The 6,289-nt window shown below is 37.1% G+C and overlaps 1 protein-coding gene across 1 annotated transcript in view; it reads right to left on the reverse strand.

Annotated features, from left to right (window-relative positions):
• LOC122792249 (sestrin-2-like) overlaps positions 1 to 5,791 on the reverse strand; it is a gene marked incomplete in the record, with an annotated part of 678,183 nt that extends 672,392 nt beyond the window's left edge. Inside the window, 1 exon segment of the mRNA XM_044059999.1 lies at positions 5,602 to 5,791.
• Between the last annotated feature and the right edge of the window lie 498 nt (positions 5,792 to 6,289).

Raw genomic sequence — 6,289 nt, forward strand, 5'->3', positions numbered from 1 at the left:
CTTTTTTATGGTAACTGCAGTACAGTTTGTCAAGACACTATAAAAAACACAGAAAAGAGCAAATTACTACTAATGATTTCAGAATCCAGAGAAAAATATTCCTGGGTTATTCTTTGTGAACAAAAGAAAATAGTGGTCGTGACAATCAGTAAAGCTGTTACCAGACTAAGCTATGACCACAGTCTGATTAAGAAAAGTCATCTTATCAAACGGCATCTCATCTGTGTTCTTGGATGATCTAAAACTTTGTAGCTCTATAAGCAAACAAGTGAAAACATAGCCACAAATTCATAAAACCATCTCAAAATGCCAAATGAACGTCATTTGGTCTCAACAGATGTGCTAAAGCAACATTTGTAGCAGAAAAACTGAAGCAGCAAGAAAACATTAAATGTGGAGAGGAATGTGATACAAAAAAATTGGAACAAGAAAAGGAACATGAACATATGGAAATAGATGGGATGAAATGGCAGCAACACTCAAAGAACAAATGAGAAAAAAATTGAGTAGGACTACAGAAGATTAATTATACTAATTTGACATACAAGAAAAATATAATTCAGCTTGCACCCCCTATCCTAACTTACAATTTGGTGTGATCAACTGACCTTAAAAACTGATGGATCATTGGGAGTGGAAAAAAAGAAAACAACTTCAAAAAATAGTGCTTATTAAAATAATGTATCCTTCAGTAAGGAGGAGGGGTGGGCTTCGTTGAAACTGACAACATGTACTGGCTGCAGATTGACACTGATTACATAATTGGTGGCACCATCATATTCAAATGAAGTTATAATCAAAACAGGTGGCAACAGAAAGAGCAACTATACAACATGGGGGGGGGGTGCAGAAAACTGAAAACCCCTCAATTACAGTGGAAAGTACAGAGAACTAATGAACAACTACATAATGGTCAAGAGTTGGCATAAAAAAGGTTTAAGGAAGGTGAATTTAAACCAAAATAAGTTAATAATGGCTATGCAAGATAATCGACTCCATATGTGATGGTTCACGCAATCTATAAAAAAAAAAAAAAGACAGGAAATACAGCCAAATGTTAAGTCTTGCAGCATAAACTAGAAATAGCTGCACATCTTGTTGCAAGCTGTGATATGCTTATGGCCTAGGTAAAGACATAACAATGTTTTATCATATGGTATTTTACCTGGACCACATTGTGAATTTTTGCACTTGTGTATGCCCGACAGTTTGCATTTTTCTAAAATTTGTTTTGCAGTTTTTCTGCCTGAGCTTCCGCTTAGTCAGACTTTCCCAGTAAATAAATGCAAATAAATAAATACATGTAGCTAGACTGTTACACTGGTGACTGTGTAAACATTACAACATACAGGTAGCAGACAGGCACTGGAAACATGAGCCACAAAGGATTATTGAAAATGAAGTAAACATCACGTGGAGATCATTCAATAACAGTTAAAAAGTGGAAGCAAGAAAACTAAATATTGTAGTCAAAGAGAAAAGAACAAAAACAGCATTAGTTATAGAATCTGCTACATCCAGCAACAACAGTGTCTAACATACTTAAAAACAAAAGACATGCAAGCGAAAATCAAAGAAGTGTGGAATAAAGGCATTCACGTAGTTTCAGTGGTAGTAGGAACAACCTGACTAGCATTCTTAAATGTGCTACCAGTCCAGGTAACCCCATATGAATTACAAAAGCAGGCAATTGTGGGTATTCTGTAGGTGCTAAGATGGACCCTCTTAGCAAAGCAAAGACAGAAGCAAAACTGATTTTATCAGATTTGATTATGCCCTGACTTAGGAAAAGAGCCCACTCCTGTTATGATACTAAAATAATCTAAACACTTGGAAAGTTTTCAAAATAGGCATCAACTTTAAACAAACTGAATAAGCACAGGTGCCAACAGTAAATACACAAACTATAGGACTTCTTCATAGGTTCATACATTCACACAGGAAATTGATCAAAAGATCACATGAGCCTACCAATGCAGTTTACTTACTACTCATGTCCATAAGCGACTTGGCCAGGGCTGAAGTTTGAGTTGCCCATCCAATTGTCTAAATTAGATATATTGAGAGAAATTCACTTTGATGTGAACTGGGAGTTTATTCCAGACGTACTGGATCCTTGAGGAGAGATCTGTCTTACCAACAGGCTCAGTTTATATTACAGTATACAATTAGGTCCATGTCGTGGGTATTTGTGGTTTTATGTACATGCAGAAGGTCACATAACTCTGGTTCATTTGCTGCCTAATGGCCAGGCAGATATCACCACAGAGAATGCAATAAGAGACAAAACAGAGTGACAGAGCTTTTAGGCACTGTATAGCTCAGGAAGCTCATAGATTATCAATTGTTTGCTGAGGAAATGCTGTGGTTGTTGTAATTCAGCTATGTGCTTTGAAAGATACCTTTCAAAGTGGGCATTCCATTCCAGATAAGGGCAGAATATGGGACTGCAACTTCCTTGGACCTCTGGGAATATCAATTTAGAAATATGCCGGGCTAGATAAAGGATTTTAATTTTAAATGCAGTTGACATGAGACGGCTGAAGGTGAATTAACTGTCCACAAACATGCCTACACCTCTAATGACAATAAAAATCCTGAGAGAGTATCATTTATGTGGTAGTTGCAGGAGTGTTATCGTTTTCAAAGAATACAGTGCTACATTTTAAAGCACTGAGCTTTAGTTTATGATCTAGACAATGTGAATCTGTAAGGGTAAGGCCCTTTTGAAAGAAAAATAAGTTATCTGGAGCATTTATAATAGCTCCAAGTTTGCAATCACCAGCAAACGTGGTTAGCAGTAGGACTCTGATTGCCTTATAGTTTGCCAATGTTAAGGCTAAGAATAACGGTCCCACAGCAGACCCTCATGGGACGCAAGTCTTTCTGAGGAAAATGCACCACCCACACTAAGGGATATTGGTACTTTTCCATTATCGGGGCAACAGGTGTAATGCGCGCAGTTGGAATCTTAGCACTTCTTACATACCTTTGGTTGTCTCACCCACACCAGCTCAATGGCGTGCTCTTGGAAAGGACCTCCAAACACCCCTGAATATTATAGTTAACGTTATTAACACTCAACTATATCACCATGGATAAATGTGGTCTTAACCTGTTAAAAGCCAACTGAAAGTGAATAAAATAACAGATACATCAGTGCTGGCACTGCCTAATCAGACAGTCAGACTTTCTCCGTCGACTTCCTGGATTCAAACATCACCATTGCAGTGTTCTTTTCTTTCTTTTGTGTGTCTTCTTTTTGTATAGGTGTAAACCCTCCTAAATACGTTAAAGATACTTTCACTCTCAGCAGATCTCAGAAAGTTTTGATACAAGCTCTACAGCTTAAAGGTTTCTGGTTTATCTGGTTTGCTATCTTTTTTTTTTTTTTTTTAATGATTATTATTTTCCGCCTCACTGCTTTGGACACTAAGGAGCCGGGGAAAGACCATTTCCCAGCTTCCTTTTTTACAACGGGATGCAAGTGAAGAGTATTAACACATTTACAAAATATTCCAAATCTGAATGCATCTAAACCACATACATCTAAGTTGTAGCTTTCAGTAATAAAAATGGAAAGTGTTGTTTTGTTTGAATATTTAATAATGAAAAATAGAAAGAGGAAAAAAAGGTAGTTTACCGTTATCGGCAAAATTACAAAATCCTCGAGGTGACATAATCCAGGCTATATAACATATCACTCCCTGTCAGCCCTTGGATCAGAATATTATTTAATGACATTTAATTTTCAGCCCAGTATTTGTTGCTAGTCAAGGTATAGCAGATAACATACATGTTAATGCCCAATAATAAAGGAAATAGGATCTACAAAAACAATCTGAAAAGTACCCACTTAAGCATCAGCTGTGAAATTGCAAGCGCGTTGTAACACTCCAAGCGCTCATAACAAGTGTTGCCCCGAAAATGGAAAAGTACCGGGATATTTTGTAACACAGTTTGAGCTTGGCTAGTACTCTACTGCTTATAGTCTCTAAATGGCATAATGGTTAAGGTCTTTACCTTACAGACACAAGATGCAAGGTTTAATTCTCACATGAGGTAATTGGCTAGTCTTGAAATGGCCCACAAGGGTAGTTAGCCTAGTACTAATCTATGAACCTAAGATGTGGGGTGAAAGGTAAGAGCCGGGTCAAGAATTAGCCCAGGGTATGTCTAGTCCATTTATTACACTAGGAATTTTTGCTGGCTGTTCATGGGGTTCATGCTTGCTGCATTATTTTTAATCTAATGCCCTATACAAGTTATTCATGATTCATTTAGAATTCCTGGTAAACTAGTATTATTTTATTAGTAGAGTGTAATCCCTGCATTGTACACCACTGAATAATACATTGATGTGATGCTTAATAAACAGGGATTATTTTATCTTTTTAAACTTAGCATCACCAAAAGTGGCGTGATTGTGCTTCCCATGACAGACATCTGACAGTATAAAGGTTTACTTAATATAATAATTCACAGAACTGTAGTTTATGAATATTACTATCATACATGTCCTACAATGTTACCAAGTGTCACATACTAGACTATAACTGAGCAACATATTCTGAAATACACTGCATTAATCATGTCCCATCTTGTATGCTAAAAATCACTGCAACCAACTAGTTTGCTAAAGGAATTTATAACATTTCCCAAGGACATGCCCATACTTAATCTCTACCCAAAACAGAAGAGAGTCTACATGTTTAGTAATCAGTACTGAATATTGTAAAAATAAGTCAGTCACAGCGCTCAACCTCTTATATCCAGAATAAAGACAAATCTGGGCATAACAAAGGGGCAATTAATCCAAAAGTTTTTTTTTTTTTTTACACAGATTGCCAGTTTTAGAAGGAATTAGGAGGGGCACAACATTTGAGCCAAAAGCAGGAACACATGACAAGAGAGATATAAAGATATCAATGATACAAATGGACTAACTTAGTGGTAAAATAAAAAAAATATTTCAGTGCGTTAACTGTGCAAAACAAATTAACTTAGTGAAATAGCTTTATTCGTATGTTCCTACCCCCGAAATTCCTTAGTGCAAGTTTTCAGATTCCTGAGTTGACCAATAGCTGTGGTGGCTCACGTAGCCGAAATTGAAACTGCGTTAAATCGAGGTTAGTAACTCAGGTTACTGACACAGCTACCCTTGCCCCAAAAAGGTATATTAAAATTGTTACAGAATTCATGCATACATATGCTTTACCGCAGTCTCATTATCTTTATTTCCCAGTGTATGATCAAGGAAACACGAGCATTATTTTCTAAAGAGACATGTTGTATGGTCACTCAAAGACAACAGAAAGGGCTGTGCTTGAATTTTTGGTTGCGGAGTAGGTTACAAGTTCAAATGCGGTGCGGATTGGATTACAATTAATTCGGCTCTGAAAACTTAAAGAGCAAATGTAAATTAAGTTTGGGAAGAAGACAACAAACATTTCGTCCAAAGTAGAAATATCCGATATTACCTTTAAAAAAACATTAAGTGACACAGAAACTAGATTACAAATAAGGAAAAAGTAAGATATAAGAATCCACTGCACACTTCGAGAGTTATGTCCATCCCATATAACTGAAAACTACACTTACCGCTGTCAGGAGACACTGGTATTGTATCTGGTATTCAACTCATAAGGTTGTGTAAAGCATCATTGATAAACCCATTATTTACAGTCATCCCGCTCCATCGGCCTGCCAAGCGAAAGTATGACATTCTAAACTCGCTGATGCAATCCTCTCTGTTGCCTTGCAATACACACCCGCCCTCTTTGGTTTGGCAGGTAACCTGAAGAACAGGTCGCGTTGCTCTTTGGGAATCGTAGTTTGCAGACTAAGCGAATTTCAATCCCGCAAAGTTTACGAATACTACGACTGTTCTATAAGCAACTTCAAGAACAACACCTGTTATCGCCGTAGGGTTACCAGCTGTCCCACTTTGTGAGGGACAGTCCCTCTTTGGGCAGTTGTGTCCTGCAAAAAAATTGAAAAAACGGCAAATGTCCTGAGATTTTAGGACAGCATTATTTCCTATATTTTATGTAATAATTGCATAAAATAGTTATTACGTATCGAAAACACCTAAATGTTATAAGAAACAGAATAAGCAACTAAAATGCTACAAGAATAAGCTTTTATTTAGGCAAAAAAGTGAAGTTCTGTCCTTGGTACTGGCCATGGGTACGTTTCGCTCTGCAAAATCTGACATTTGTACCAAAAATGTCCCACTTTGGGCATTTGAAAAGGTGGTAACCCTATATCGCCGCCTTTCCTGTAAACC

The sequence above is a fragment of the Protopterus annectens genome, chromosome 1.part2 (assembly GCF_019279795.1).
Source record: "Protopterus annectens isolate FY-2018-M chromosome 1.part2, PAN1.0, whole genome shotgun sequence".
Lineage (NCBI taxonomy): Eukaryota > Metazoa > Chordata > Ceratodontiformes > Protopteridae > Protopterus > Protopterus annectens.